The sequence below is a fragment of the Suncus etruscus genome, chromosome 10, assembly GCF_024139225.1.
Source record: "Suncus etruscus isolate mSunEtr1 chromosome 10, mSunEtr1.pri.cur, whole genome shotgun sequence".
Lineage (NCBI taxonomy): Eukaryota > Metazoa > Chordata > Mammalia > Eulipotyphla > Soricidae > Suncus > Suncus etruscus.
In genome coordinates this window covers 36,888,861-36,903,475 of record NC_064857.1, presented here as the reverse complement: position 1 = coordinate 36,903,475, position 14,615 = coordinate 36,888,861, and the positions used below count along the sequence as shown (strand labels likewise).

Here is a 14,615-nt window from a genome sequence, read left to right as displayed (position 1 = left end):
TTTTGTTTGTTTTTGTGATGCTTAGGGGTTACTCCTGGTTATGCACTCAGAAATTGCCCCTGGCTTGGGGGACCATCTGAGACGTGGGGGGATCAAACCATGGTTCATCCTAGGTTAACATTTGCAAGGCAAATGCCCTACTGCCTGCATCACGGATCCAGGCCCCCCCCCCCCCCCAACAGCTACACATCTAAAGGATTTAAGTGAGAGGTCCAGAAAGGCCGATGACCTTTTATTTTCCTCCTTCCTTCCCTCTGGTAGTTGCTGTAATGGTCAGGGGGGCTCATGCTTGGCCACAATGAGCCAGAGGTGGCACTCTTGACTGGGACATGATGGCTGAGATCACAAACAGTAGTTTTGAGAGTCACACTCAACTGATACTGTGTTTTGGAGATGAGTATCTAGCACAGAGCTGGCCCCAGGCCCTCACCTTGTTTCTTGTGGGAAGCAGGAATCAGCTGGCTTTGGTGCTGAAACATCTGCTCTGTTGTCTCAAGCTGTGACAAGCCATAGGCAGTAACTTGGATCTGAAGTTCTCTGGGCTCCAAAGGAATATCAAGCAGCTCACAGATGCTCAGAGATTGTTGGTTTCTCCTCCTGCATGTGCTTCTCTTGAAGCTTTTTTTTTTTTTTTTTTTAATTTAAGGACAAAGGGAGAGTACAGACTTGCACACAGATGACCTAGGATCAACTTTGTATCCCACATGGTCTTCTGAGCCCAACAGGAGTTATTCCTGAGAGCAGAGCCAAGAATAAACCCTGAACATCACTGGGTATGGCCTCCCAACAAAACCAAAATAATAATTATGTCATTTTTTTCTGGGGGGCCACACCTGACAATGCTCAGGAATTACTCCTGGCTCTGCACTCAGAGATCACTTCTGGTGCTGCTCAAGGGACCATATGGGATGCCTGGAATTGAACATGGGTTGGTCGTGTGCTATGCATGCACCTAAACACTATACTATCACTCTGATCCCTTTCCTAGCTATTTTTAAAAGGCTAAGAGGTCCCAAGCACAGCGAACTATTAAACAACATTTCAGAGTCAGGATGAATCTTGCCCATAGACCGCTGAGTCCTTTATCCACAGTTGCTCCCAGTACAAATCATGTCTCCAATGCCAGGGTTGAGGGGGAGGCAGATACACCCAATTCTCCATTCTCCATGGAGATGGGGGGAGTGGATGATTGAAAACAGCAGATAATCCCCATGCCTGCTTTGAGTCACTGTCTTCCCTGCCTCCCCCACCAGCTTTTCCTGGTGCAGCTGACATACCGCCACATCATGCTCGTCTCCTCTTTGTTCTGCCCCTGGCAGCACTCAGTGAAGTTGCTGCAAGATGGCCAAGGTCAGGTTTACAAGAAAAGGAAGGCTACTTGTAATACAGCTGCAGCCCAAGATGGTCTGTGCCAAGATACAGTGTATTGGGTAAGACACTTACCTTGCTTATAGCCAACCCCATTTTTATTTATTTATTTATTTATTTATTTATTTATTTATTTATTTATTTATTTATTTATTTATTTATTTATTTATTTATTTTGGCTATACCCTGCAGAGCTCAGGTGTTACTCCTGTCTCTGAGCTCAAAAAATTACTCCTGGAAGACTTGGAGGGACCTTATGAGATGCTGGGCATTGAACTTGGGTCTACTGTGTGCAAGGAAAACACCCTATCTGTTGTACTATCACTCCAGTTTCAAGCCTAACCCCATTCTTTCCATCCATTGCACCCTCTAGGATCCCTTAAGTCTCACCAGGATTAAGCCCTGAGTAGAGTCAGAAGTAGACTCTGAGTACCGTGGAGGTAGTCCCCAAACCAAAATAAAAAATATTAAAAATAATATAATAGTCCTGGCTCTCAAAGTGACTCAAAAGTAAAACATTTGCATCACTGGTATGAGGCTGTGGTTTGATCCTGGACACCATGGTGGTCCATTCATTAACAGTAACTTTCCAGGCCAAAAGCATAAATATTAACACTATTATAAACCATGTTACCTTTGTAAAAAAAATATAAATCCCTAAGTTGGTGAGATTGCCCCAAGCACTGTGTTTCTTAGTCCTTAGGCTGATGGGTCTGATGAAGCAGGGTACCAGCCAGTCAGCACATGATTAATTGGAGTCAGTTTGCTTTTTGCCTTATGGCCTCTTTCTGCCATGTGCTCTCTCTGCACCCTTCCCAAAGGCAGAATTGCTCTATTTATTCTCTAGAAACTTAATAAAAATTATTTGCCCCCCAAACCGTCATCCTTCTGTACTTCCATGCTATCTCCGGCCCCATCAACCTGCATTGCATGCCGAAGATTGGTAAATTGAAATCCCAGTATCCCATGAGTGTAGAGCCAGAAGGAACCCCTGGGCACTGCTGGGTGCAACCCAGAAAGCAAACAAGACAAAAAGACAAGACAAAACTACAATGCAAAAAGCCTTATAAAACGAATTCTTTCCTTATATACCCGATTATGGGGGAGGTACACCGTTCCTGGAAGTACTACAATACCAGGTCGATGCGCAGTGTGGACAGAGCAAGCTCCTCTTCCAACTCCCAGCTCCCAAAAATACATTTAATATATTATCCTCGGATAGAAGACGTATCAGATATTAAACTGATAAGAACAGATACTACACTTGATCTTAGCCAAAAGGCCGAGAAGCGATATAAATAAAAATGAATTTAATAAAGAAAAAAAGAGGACCCGAGAGACAGTACAGGGGCCACGGCGCTTGCCCTGCATGTGGTCAGCACTGTTTATTAGATCCCCAGCACTACAGAGGGTCCCTAGGGCTCCCTAAGGGTGATCCCTGAAAGCCTGGAAGCTATACTATGACCTTGACCTCAAAGGAGCTGTCTACTGACCCTCAGGCTAGTTTGACTTTGGTTTCTCCCATTTCTTATTTATTTATTTATTTATTTGTTTGTTTGTTTATTCCTGAAAAATCTTGGGCCTTTACTGTGGGGGGAGCAAAATTATTACATAGGACAGAGTAAAGCCAGCAGAGCCTGAGTAGCTGGGGTGGTGGGGCAGTTTTGCTCTTTTTTTTTTTTTTTTTGGCCACATTTGACACTGCTCAGAGTTTACTCCTGTTTTTATACTCAGTGATCATATGGGATTTCAGGATCAAACTCTGTGGGCTACATACAATGCAAATGCCCTACTCACTGTACTATTGTTTTGCCCCAAGGAGCTTGATTCTTTTTTGTTTGTTTTGTTTTTTGGGCCACAGCTGGTGATGCTCAGGAGTTACTCCTGGCTAGGTGCTCAGAAATCGCTCCTGGCTTGGGGGAACATATGGGACACTGGGGATTGAATCGAGGTCCATCCTGGGTCAGCCACATACAAGGCAAGCTCCCTACCGCTGCACTACCGCTCCAGCCCCAGGAGCTTGATTCTTTTCTCCCTCCTCTCTCTTCTCTCACACTCCTGGATTGTTTAGAAGTTTCTCTCACAGAAGTGGCAAGAAGTCAATAGGAAACCACAGGTCATTCTTATCCTCTGGGGTCACATCTACCAGTTCCTGGGGCCATCAGGGGGTGGAGCCGTGGGGTTTGTGGAAGGAAAAGGGTATTGTATGAGGAACAGAGCTGCTCGAGCCAGAGTTTGTCACAAGATCTACTCTGGGAACACAGCTTCGGAAACGGAGGGGCCAAGTTTTCCTACATCATAGGAAACGAACTCCATGGGTAGAAGAATGGCTGGTTCGGGGCACGTATTTTTCTGTGCTAGGAGCCACCTCCTCCTGTTCCCCTGTGGTGGATGCGTGAGTCTCACAGGCCCAGACAGTGGCTGAGAGGACTGTAATGGGCCTGTGAACCTGTAACTCAGCCCTCAAGTTTGGGCAAGCTCCATGGACTGATGTCTTGTGGAACAGGGACAGGAAGGAACCATGCCATGACATGGCTTCAGAGAAGGAGCAGTGGCTAGGTGCCTGATCATTGATAGCAGCAGCTCAGAAATTGCTGCTGACTACCATTCAGGTCTGGATTGGGTTGACAGTGGGGGCCCATAGTTTCCCACCCTTTTCTCCTCAGTCAATCACTGGCAGCCTGGAAATACAGAATAAAAGTGTTATTTTTACTTGACCTTCAAAAGAATCTACTCAGCTCAGGTGCAAAGATCATCAAAACTGAGGGCAGAGGCAGGTGTGAATGACTCCAGGTTCACCTCAACACAGATTTCATACCAAGCTTTCTTCACTTCTTTTCAAAAAGTTTTGGTTTTGAAGCCACCTTTGAGAATGCTTAGGGCTCATTCCTGGCTCTGCACTCAGAAATTACTGGCAGTGTTTGGGGGACCAATAGGGTCTGGAGATAGAACCCGGGTCAACCACAAACAAGGCAAATGTTTTTCATCTGAACTATCTCTTGTGTCCCTCTCTCCACTTTCTTGGTATCTCCCCTTCTATTAGACAAACTTGCCACCAAAAGCAACACAACTGGAGATCTCATCCACATCACTGACTTTTAGGGTGGGGAATGTTGAAAAGGAGAGAGGCAGGATTCTTGAGGAAGGGAGGTGGTGGGTACATTGAGGATGGCATGGTGTTTAAATTATGTACACAAGAAACCATCATTAACACTATTGTAAACCACAGAACCTCAATCAATAACAAACAAAACCAATAAAACTGAACAAAACTTGCCAGAGCTCTGGGCTGAAATGGTGGGTCCCCGCCAGTTGGCCTGTGGCTCATCCGAAAGGATTTCTTTGCAGAGACAAAGACACCTTTACCTGGTGTCCCTTCATCTGGGTACTCATTTACAGGTGGTCTTGGCAGGTGTCTGGGTCAGAGAGACACTCATGGTCTCTCTGAGACATGTGTCGGAGTCTCTCTTGCTAGAAAGCAGGCGTTAGGGTGAGTCATTGCTACAGAGCGAGTCTCTGATGGTTTGCCTCACATTTTGGGGATAATTTGTGACTCCCTTTTAAAGGAAATAAGCTCCAGAATTTTTTGTTTTGTTTTGTTTTGGGGCCACACCTAGTGACGCTCAGGGGCTAGTCCTGGCTATGTGCTCAGACATTGCTCCTGGCTTGAGGGACCATATAGGACACCAAGGGATCGAACCTCCGTCTGTTCTAGGCTAGTGCCAACAAGGCAGATGCCTTACCGCTTTGCACCACCGCTCCAGTCCCAAGCTCCAACATTTGTGTTATGAGGTCTGTATAAGGAGCAGCATTTTTGTTTTGTTTCTGCTTACTTTTTTTTTTGTTTGTTTGTTTTGGTTTTTGGGCCACACCCAGCGGCCACTCAGGGATTACTCCTGGCTATCTGCTCAGAAATAGCTCCAGGCAGGCATGGGGACCATATGGGATTCGAACCAACCACCTTAGGTCCTGGATCCGCTGCTTGCAAGGCAAATACCGCTATGCTATCTCTCTGGTCCCTTTTTTGACAATTTTTTGAAAATGGAAGAAATACTGGCAAGTGTAGGTATCTCGAAGTCTGCTGCTTGCTCTGCTCTTGGCCTCCTTATATGAAGCTATATCACGAATACACCCATGAAAACTCGCATGCATGTGTGTCTAGAGCTACCACACACAGATGCTCATGTTTGAGGCTGTTTTTGTGCCTGTGTCAGAGAGTCCAAGTCCGAATTCATGTCTATGCCCAAGTTTGTGACTGTGCTTGTGTCTCTTCACCTCTATTTACTCCCATCTCCAGGGTCTTTGAGGATTGAGGGCTGACCATAGATTTCCTAAGATGGGCCCATTCCTCCAGAAATGGTGTAGGTGAGAGGGATTTTTTGGGGTGCGGGGAATGGCAGAGCGCAGCTAACTTTCATTTTTATTTTTATTTTTTTAGGTTTTTGGATCATACCCGGTGAAACTCAGGGGTTACTCCTGGCTCTTTGCTCAGAAATCACCCCTGGTAGGCTTGGGGGACCATATGGGATACTGGGATTTGAACCACCATCTGTCCTAGATCAGCAACATGCAAGGCAAATGCCCTACCGCTGTGCTATCTCTCCAGCCCTAACTTTTGTTTTTCTCATGGCCACTTTATAAGGGAGATGAATGTGATTTCCAGAAGACCATGTGGCCAGGTTGCCCTGTCTGTCTTGAGAATCGCGTGTGCTCCTCCTGGTTCTCTCATTGGAGCACTGAAGGCTCTGGAGGTTGAAGCTGACGGTGCCATGCCCAGTGACCTCATGTGAAAAAAAAGTCCACTTCACACAAGATCTTCCATCCAGTTCCTCCTGAATGTGGCCCCACAGAGTTTTATGGTCACTGGGCACCATTAAATAAATTAGGTGGACAGTTGTGGGACAAAGACTGAGGGACAGCACTCTGGTTCTAAGGCAGAGAGACCAACGGTGGGGACACCGATGTCAGTGACTGACCATGCCCTGGCCTTCTAAAAGGGACTTCTGGAGGGATGCCAGGCTCAGGATGGACCAGTGGGACCACTGGTACTGTCCTAGTGAAGGACACTTTGGCCTCACTGTGGGGGAGACAGGAAGGGGTACTCAGCCTTCTGGTGATAGGAAAAGTGAGTGGCCCAGAGTCCAGCTCAGAAACTTGGGCCCTTGGTGGCTAATCCCACAGAGTCCCGCATGCCCTGTGCTGTCTTTTAGCTGCTCTCCTCATGGCTCCTTGCCCAAGAGACTGACTAGGGCCTGTGTGTCTCATGCGAGCCTAAAGAGAGGCTTCTGTTCTCATTCTGGCTATGTCTACTCTGGTGGTGCCCTTCTGTCCATATGGTTAAGCATGTTGCTCCCAATTTGGGGGGATTTCCACCTGGTTATTCTGCTCAGCTTGGCAAATCCATGGCTGCCCAGGGCCTCTGTGAGGCTTCCTAGGCCTGATAAGGGAATTGGGAGTGGTAACAGTCTTGTTCCTGAGGGGGGAATTCTCAGTAGCATTAATGAAGCCCTCAGGCTACCTTCAGGGGAGCCTGGGGAGGGTGATAATGAGGCCATTTACTTGGATTTTATTTTATTTTTAGGCTACATCTGGCAGTGTTCTAGGATTAGTCCTGGCTCTGTTCAGAATCTTTCTTGAGAGGATGGAGAGATAGAACAGCTAAAGGGCGTTTGCCTTGCACGCAACCGACCCAAGACGGATGGATGGTGGTTTGAATCCCGGCATCCTGTATGGTTCCCTGAGCCTGCCTGGGGTGGTTTCTGAGAGCAGATCCAGGTGTAACCCTAGAAGGCCGCTGGGTGTGACCAAAAAAAAAAAATCTATATGGGGGATCAAACCTGGATCAGCGGTGTAAAAGGCAAGAACCCTACCTGCGGTACTATGGCTTTGGCCCTGGGCTCAGCCACTTTCCCAGAAATGCTGTGCAAGGACCTGTACACCTGAAGGCCCTGCAGCCTGACAGTGGCAATCTGGAAGAGATCAAGGGAGGACCCTCCATTTGGGAGGTCAGTGTGGGAAAAGCAGGCAGGAAAGGAGTGTCTAAAAGCAACGGGAGGATCTGAGAGACAAGCCTGGGACCCAGATGCTGGCCTTGCAACATGGCCAACCTGGGATCTATTCCTCTGAGTCCTCCTGCCTTTTCTGCTTTCTCATTTTGCAGGCTTTCAGAAAGCCGGGTCATTACCTTTCGTGGAGCCAAGGGTGTCGTGTGAGGCCCTTACAATCTCCCTCTGTAGGGGCTGGAGCTGTGGCGCAAGCGGTAGGGCGTTTGCCTTGTATGTGGCTGACCCAAGATGGACCTGGGTTCGATCCCCGGCGTCCCATATGGTCCCCCGAGCCAGGAGCGATTTCTGAGCGCCTAGCCAGGAGTAACCCCTGAGCATCATTGGGTGTGCTCCCCCCCCCCCAACAAAACAAAAACAATCTCCCCCTGTACCTCTCCAGGTGCCTTTAACGCGGAATTGTGCGCTCTGCCGTCAGTAGAGGGCACCAAAAGGCTTCACAAACCCGCCCCAGGTCGTGAGTCCCAGGTAGTGGAGCCAGAGGGAGTGAGTGGCCCAGCCTGGGAACCAGAGCTTGGCGCCTGCTAAGTCTTCGGAACCTGCTGCTAGCGCCGCCCCTGCCAACTGGAGTCTGGGAAGGCCTGGCAGGCGCCGGCTGGCTTCCAAGGCTCAGGCCCAAGTCCCCAGCCCGGCCCTAGGGATGTGTCTCCATGCACCACCCTAACTGCAAGGATGCGGTCATCCCCGGCCACCGGGCGCCTGCTGACTCCTTCAGCGCCCGCCCCTAGGATCCTGGGCTGGCTCCAGGCCTCCCCTGGGCAACGCAGGGGTGCTCTGGGGCTGGGAAACCGTCAGAAGTGAGATTGCTTCTTGCTGTTTCAGGAACGGGGCCAGCCAGCGAGTGGATTTCTCCAGCTAGAGTTGAGAGGGGTGCCTGGTGCCAGGATCCCGCTTAGGGAATGAACTCAGCGGGGAAGCAGAGAGCCAAAGATCCACCCTTGACCTTTTCCCCAATTAGCAGCCAGAAGATGCACCTTGGGGGCCAGGCCTGCAGGGCCTCCCTCAGTCTTGGGTTTTCATCCCCCTGAGCTGTGAACCCCTTGGTGGGGACAGTGGAGAAATCAGTGGCCCTTTCCCAGAACATCTATTTTTTTTAAGGTTTTGGGGTCACACCTGGCGGTGCTCAGAGGTTACTCCTGGCTCTGTGCTCAGAAATTGCTCCTGCCAGGCACGGGGGAACATATGGGATGCCAGGATTCGAACCATCATCCATCCTGGATGTGCTGCATGCAAGGCAAACGCCCCTACCACTCTGCTATCTCTTCAGTCCCCAGGCTGTCTGTCTGACACATGCCTTTCGTTTGCCCTTCAGCCCAGGAAAAAATGCATAAAGGTCTCTGTACACTGACCAAAGCCATGGGTTCTCACACTGCTAACTGGAAGGTTATCAGGAGGATTTGAAAATGTCTCACTTTTCTTAGTGCACCTGTAGCAGGGGGCCACACATGGGCACCCCATGCCGGCTGTCAGAGCTCTATAACCAAGACTCTGTTGGCCAGAGAGATAGAAAGTACAGTGGGTAGCATGCTTGTTTGCACAAGGCTGACTTGGGTTCAGTCCTTGGCACTACATAGGGCCTCCCGGGCTCTACTAGGAGTCTTCCCTGAGTGCAGAGCCTGGAGTAAGCACTGAATCTACTGGGAGTGGCCCCAGAGCCCAAACCCAACCCAAGAGACAGAATAGCTGCCACTCTACCTGGGGAGGTACTCCCCTGGACCTCTCACAAGTGTTTTCCTGGAGGAGCTGGGGCAGGAACTGGGGTGAGTGAGAACCCAAAGTGTGCTGAGGTGAGTTGGAGGGGTTGGGCCAGGCCCTGCCTCTGCTTTCTCTGGAGCTGAGAGAAGTTGTTCTGCATGAAGAATGGGGCAATCATATCTCATGCTGATGCCTCCAACTGCACTGTGGCCCCTGAGAACCCCTGGGATGCTCAGTTTTAGATCCCATCAGGATAGCACAGCGGCGTTTGCCTTGTAAGCAGCCGATCCAGGACCAAAGGTGGTTGGTTTGAATCCCGGTGTCCCATATGGTCCCCTGTGCCTGCCAGGAGCTATTTCTGAGCAGACAGCCAGGAGTAACCCCTGAGCACTGCCGGGTGTGGCCCAAAAACCAAAAAAAAAAAAAAAATCCCATTAGTACAAAACCCCAGACAAGTCATAGGACAGGTCTACAGGGTGCTGGTGGGCCAGTGAAAAACAGGGGAGGGAGGCTGAGAGCTTCTGGGGGGACCTCTGCAGCTGGAGTCTTACTTCCGCTCTGCCTGACGTAGGGAAGGTGGAGAGCCTTCAGTGGGGAGACCCCACCCCCACCTTGAGTACTCTGGGATTCAGACAAAATAAGGGGGGAGTGGAGAAGGGCACTTCCTGTGGGCAGGGTGCCTTAGGGTCACAGTGGCCCCATCTGCACTCAAACATCTAGATACTCATGACTGAGCCAGCACTGAGATCACAGTGCCTGTATATGAATTCATGTGAGCAAGCATGTATGTATGCCTGTGTTTACAAGTGTGCATACATGGTTTTGTTTGGGGGGGGGTAACACCCGGCAGCACTTAGGGGTTACTCCTGGCTCTATGCTCAGAAATCGTTCCTGACAGGCTGGGGGTAACCATATGAGATGCCGGGATTTGAACCACTGCCCTTCCGCACGCAAGGCAAACGCCCTACTTCCGTGTTGTCTCTCCGGCCCTGCGTGTGGACATGTTTATGAATGAATGTGAGCAAGCACACACGTGTGTGTGAACAAAAATGTGTGTGGCGTAAGTTAAATGAGGGGAGTGTCTCCATTACATGCTAACTCTGGTTAGAAATGACGGAGGGAGGGGCCGGGCGGTGGCGCTGGAGGTAAGGTGCCTGCCTTGCCTGCGCTAACCTAGGACGGACCGCGGTTCGATCCCCCGGCGTCCCATATGGTCCCCCAAGAAGCCAGGAGCAACTTCTGAGCGCATAGCCAGGAGTAACCCCTGAGCGTCACAGGGTGTGGCCCAAAAACCAAAAAAAAAAAGAAATGACGGAGGGAGGGGCCGGGTAGGTGGCGCTGGAGGTAAGGTGTCTGCCTTGCAAGCGCTAGCCAAGGAAGGACCTCGGTTTGATCCCCCCGCGTCCCATATGGTCCCCCCAAGCCAGGGGCGATTTCTGAGCACATAGCCAGGAGTAACCCCTGAGCATCAAACGGGTGTGGCCCAAAAACCAAAAAAAAAAAAAAAAGAAATGACGGAGGGAACTCAGAAAAGGGAGCGAAAGGGAGTTTGAGGAGAGGTCTGGAGGACTCTGGGATGGATGTGCGAGGTGGAATTTCATGCCGCAGGAATGAGAAAGGGTTCAGAAGGACCCAGGTTCAAGCTCTTGAGTAACTGGTCACATTGATTGAGGCAAGGCTTTATAGACTGTAGTTTATGGGGTGAGGGCATAAAAAAAATGGAGCAATAGAACTGTCTGTGTCTGTCAGGAGATGGAAATGGAGGCCCTGAAATGAATGAGCTGAAACAAGACAGAGACTAACCCAGGGGCTGTTTTCATGATCAGGGCATTGAGCTGGGAACAGTTTCTGGATGAATCTGGATGTTCTGACCCACGCCAGGGTTTTGGGGTGTGGAAATGTGTGGTTACTATGCCACTCTATATCTTTGGAAGATTTAGGACATTAATCTCTCTTTTGTTTTTTTGGGCTACATCTGGCAGTGCTCCAGGGTTATTCCTGTTTCTTCATTTAGGGATCACTCCTGGCAGGGTTTGGGGAATCATAATATAGAATGCCAATCCTGTGTGAAAGGTAAGTGCCCTACCCACTGTACTATCACACTGCTCCCCATTTTTTTCCATACTCAGTGATGCTTATGGATCCCTCTTGGAGGGGGTTGGGTACTGTATCTGGTGCCAGGAATCAAGCCTGGGTGAAAGGCAAATGTCCCACGCAAGGCAAGTGCCATAACTACTGTACTATTGCTCAATCCTAGAAATCTCTTAAATAGCATTGGTCATTTTTACAAAAATTAACTATTATCTACTACTGTAACTAAACTTTATCCACATACCCACCCACCTACCTATCAGTTTACCCATCAATTCTCCTCTGAATCTATTTACCCCACTATTCATTCATTCACTTTCCCATCCATAATCATCCATGTATCTGCCCATCCATCCATGCACCATTCTCCCATAATCCATCACCCTACCACCCACCTACCCAGCTACCTATCCCTCCCAACCATCTTCCAATCACCCATCTGCCCATCCATCATCTACCCTCATACTTATTCATTCATTCCATCTATTCTTCCACTTCTCCACTCACCCATCATCCATCATTCCTCCTTCCTTCCACTTATTTATCCATTATCCAGCCCCCACTGATCCCCAATCTTCCCGTCCAATAACCCATCCATCCTCCCACTAGTCATCCACTCATCACCATCTACCATCCAGTACTTTCCCACAACCTACCCATTCATCTAGCCACTCTTCTATCATCCATCTATCATTCTACCCATTCATCTATTCATATATCCTTCTCTTTATCCACAAACTCTCTCCCACCCATCCACCACCCATCTACCTATCCTTCCACTTTTCCATTTACTCATTTATCTACCAATTTATCCTTCTCTCCCACCATCCCTCCATCATCTATCTTTCCACTCATGACTCATTTATCACCCATCCACCCATTTATTCACCCTCCCATCCATCCACCTATCCATTCATCCACCTTATCACATATGTCCACTTTTTCACCTACCCAACACATCCATCTACCTACCATGTGTGCATGATCCAACCTCTTACTCATCCATCCAGCTTTCTACCCTTCACCTATTAATCTATCTGGTCATCATTCCTCTCTCCATTCATCTATTTATCCATCATTTACGCTCCCAGCCATGCACCATTTATCCATCCACTTTAACAAATATATCCATTTCCAGGCATTCTGCTCAGTTATGGGGACAGCGAGTTTTTTCTCTGTGCTCCAGGAATTCACAGTCTCATGGGAAAGACAACCATATAAACCACATCTCATTACTTTGTTAAACCTATTTTCAGTCAGTTCTATCTTTTGTGGGTCAACAAGGTTCACAGGCCACAGACTATGGAATTTTAAAGCAGAAACATCTTAGAAGTCCTCCTCTCTGTCTCACTCATTTTACTGATGGCTAAAGGGCAGTTTTTACTGGTCTGGAACTTTCTCTCTTCTAAATGATTATGCTAGACTTCAGTTCAGTTCAGCTCAATTAATCTTTCTCTCCTTTTGTAAGCCACCTAAGTGGTGCTATGTGGGTGAGACTTTGATCATTTCTAGTTGAAAGCAGGCTTGAGGTAGGTTGAGGTCTTGGGGGCCTGGGATTATCTGTCATACCTAATTGTGCTGAGTCGAGAGTATAAGATGCAGTTCTGGGGATCAAACTCAGGGGCTCACACAGGCTAGGCATATGTTCAACCATTGAGTCACAGCCTAATCCCCATTTAAATTCTCTTTTTCCTTAAAGTTTTGTTTGTTTACTTCTCCATTCTCTTTGTGGTTTTGCACATAGATAGTCTTGGTTGTGGGATTTGGCTGTAGGATTGCTCATAGCACGGTAGAGATGTGGGGGATCGAACTCTTCATCTCTTGCACAGAAAACAGGACTTCTACCATTAAGCTGTATCCTCCGGCCTTCAGGAAATCCTTATGAAAAATAAAGCTGCATGCCTGGCTCTGTCAGATCTATAGATAGACAACAGGGAGGAAATCATTCCTGTCTCAAAGGAGACCCAGTCTGTGGCAGAAAGGACAGTTGGGAGGTGACAGCCAAGTACTGGAAATATTCTGTAGTAGGGACCCTCATCTGGATTGGGGGAGAACAGGGAAAGCTTTCCAGAAATCAGGCCTATGCACTCAGTCTGAAGGGCAAAAAGAAACATGTTGGATGAAGATGGAAGGAAGAGCATGCCAGGCAGAAGGTACAGTGGCTTTTTATATGGAAAGGAGAGCTGGACATGGTTAGGCCCTGACTCAGTTGCTTAGGACTAGTGTATCTGCTTTACAGAAACTGGAGTTGCAGTTAATCCTAGTTACAGCCACTTATCCTCAGAAGAGCTTAAGGAAGTTGAGGCCTAGGAGGCCAAGCAAAGAGCCCAAAGTCCCCTCTTCCCTCAAACAGAAGGCAGCTGGAGCAGAAGGAAGAGATGAATTGTAAAAGTAAGGAGAGGTGGGGAGAATGTTTTAAGTCAAGTGGAGTGATGTGGGGACAAACTAGAAGGTGCAGGTCAGTGTTAATGGTCACTTGTGTTGTTGAATAACCTGTGTGGGCCAGCCAGTCTTTCCCCGATGTCCTCTTCCTAAAGTGGAAATTGTTCCTGCTGGAGTTCTCTAGCTGAGCTGGGAAACTAAGCCCGAGTCAGGAAGAGATAAATAAGCAGAGTTGGTGGGCAGAAGCTAGCCAATTGTCTTCATTATGCCTCTGGGGGGGGGGTGTCCCAGGCTGTATGTGTGTGTGTGTGTGTGTGTGTGTGTGTGTGTGTGTGTGTCTGGGGCAGGAGGACATCCCTTCATCCCTTCATCTTGATCCTCCAACCCTTATTCCTGATCCTCCAACCCTTATTCCTCCCACATTCTAGATATAAAGTGAGTCAGGGCTATTCCTACCACCAGTGTCTACCTCCCTCCATAAATGTTCCCAAAGTTCTACACCTGGGAAGGAACACCAAAGAATGTTCCTACATCATTACCCTTTGCCCTGGCCTGCCAGTATAACAGGCCCATTTGAATTTAGATTGTTAAAGTTTAGGTCTCTTGATTCTATTGTCATTGACTTTGGCTTGGCTATTTAGTTCTGTCCTTATTTTTTTCTTTACCAATGCATCTGAAATCACTTGGCCCCTGGCCACAAGCCTTTCTTTTTTCTATTCTTCTTAGTTTTATAGAAAAATGCAGAAAGGTGTGGTAAAACAAAATAATCTGTGTCCCCAGTTTCTATGAAAAAGGCAGGAGCCCCTATTTAAAAGATAAGAAATAAAAAATAGAAAACAAAAGGTAAAAAAAAAGTGTGTTGTGTGTGTGTGTGTGTGTGTGTGTGGCAGTTTTACTTTGCTTTGTTTTGTTTTGCATAGGCACAGCAAAAGTGGGGAAAATGGAAAGGAAAGACCTTTGGCCTAAAAATAGGGAGACTTACTCATGAAGCATATTGCCATAGACCAACTATAGGCT

General features: G+C 48.2%; 1 non-coding gene across 1 annotated transcript; it reads right to left on the bottom strand.

Annotated features, from left to right (window-relative positions):
• Nucleotides 1-2,470: 2,470 nt before the first annotated feature.
• LOC126021339 (U2 spliceosomal RNA) lies at nucleotides 2,471-2,662 on the bottom strand. Its single transcript, XR_007499884.1, has one exon. It is a non-coding gene; the product is annotated as a U2 spliceosomal RNA (small nuclear RNA).
• Between the last annotated feature and the right edge of the window lie 11,953 nt (nucleotides 2,663-14,615).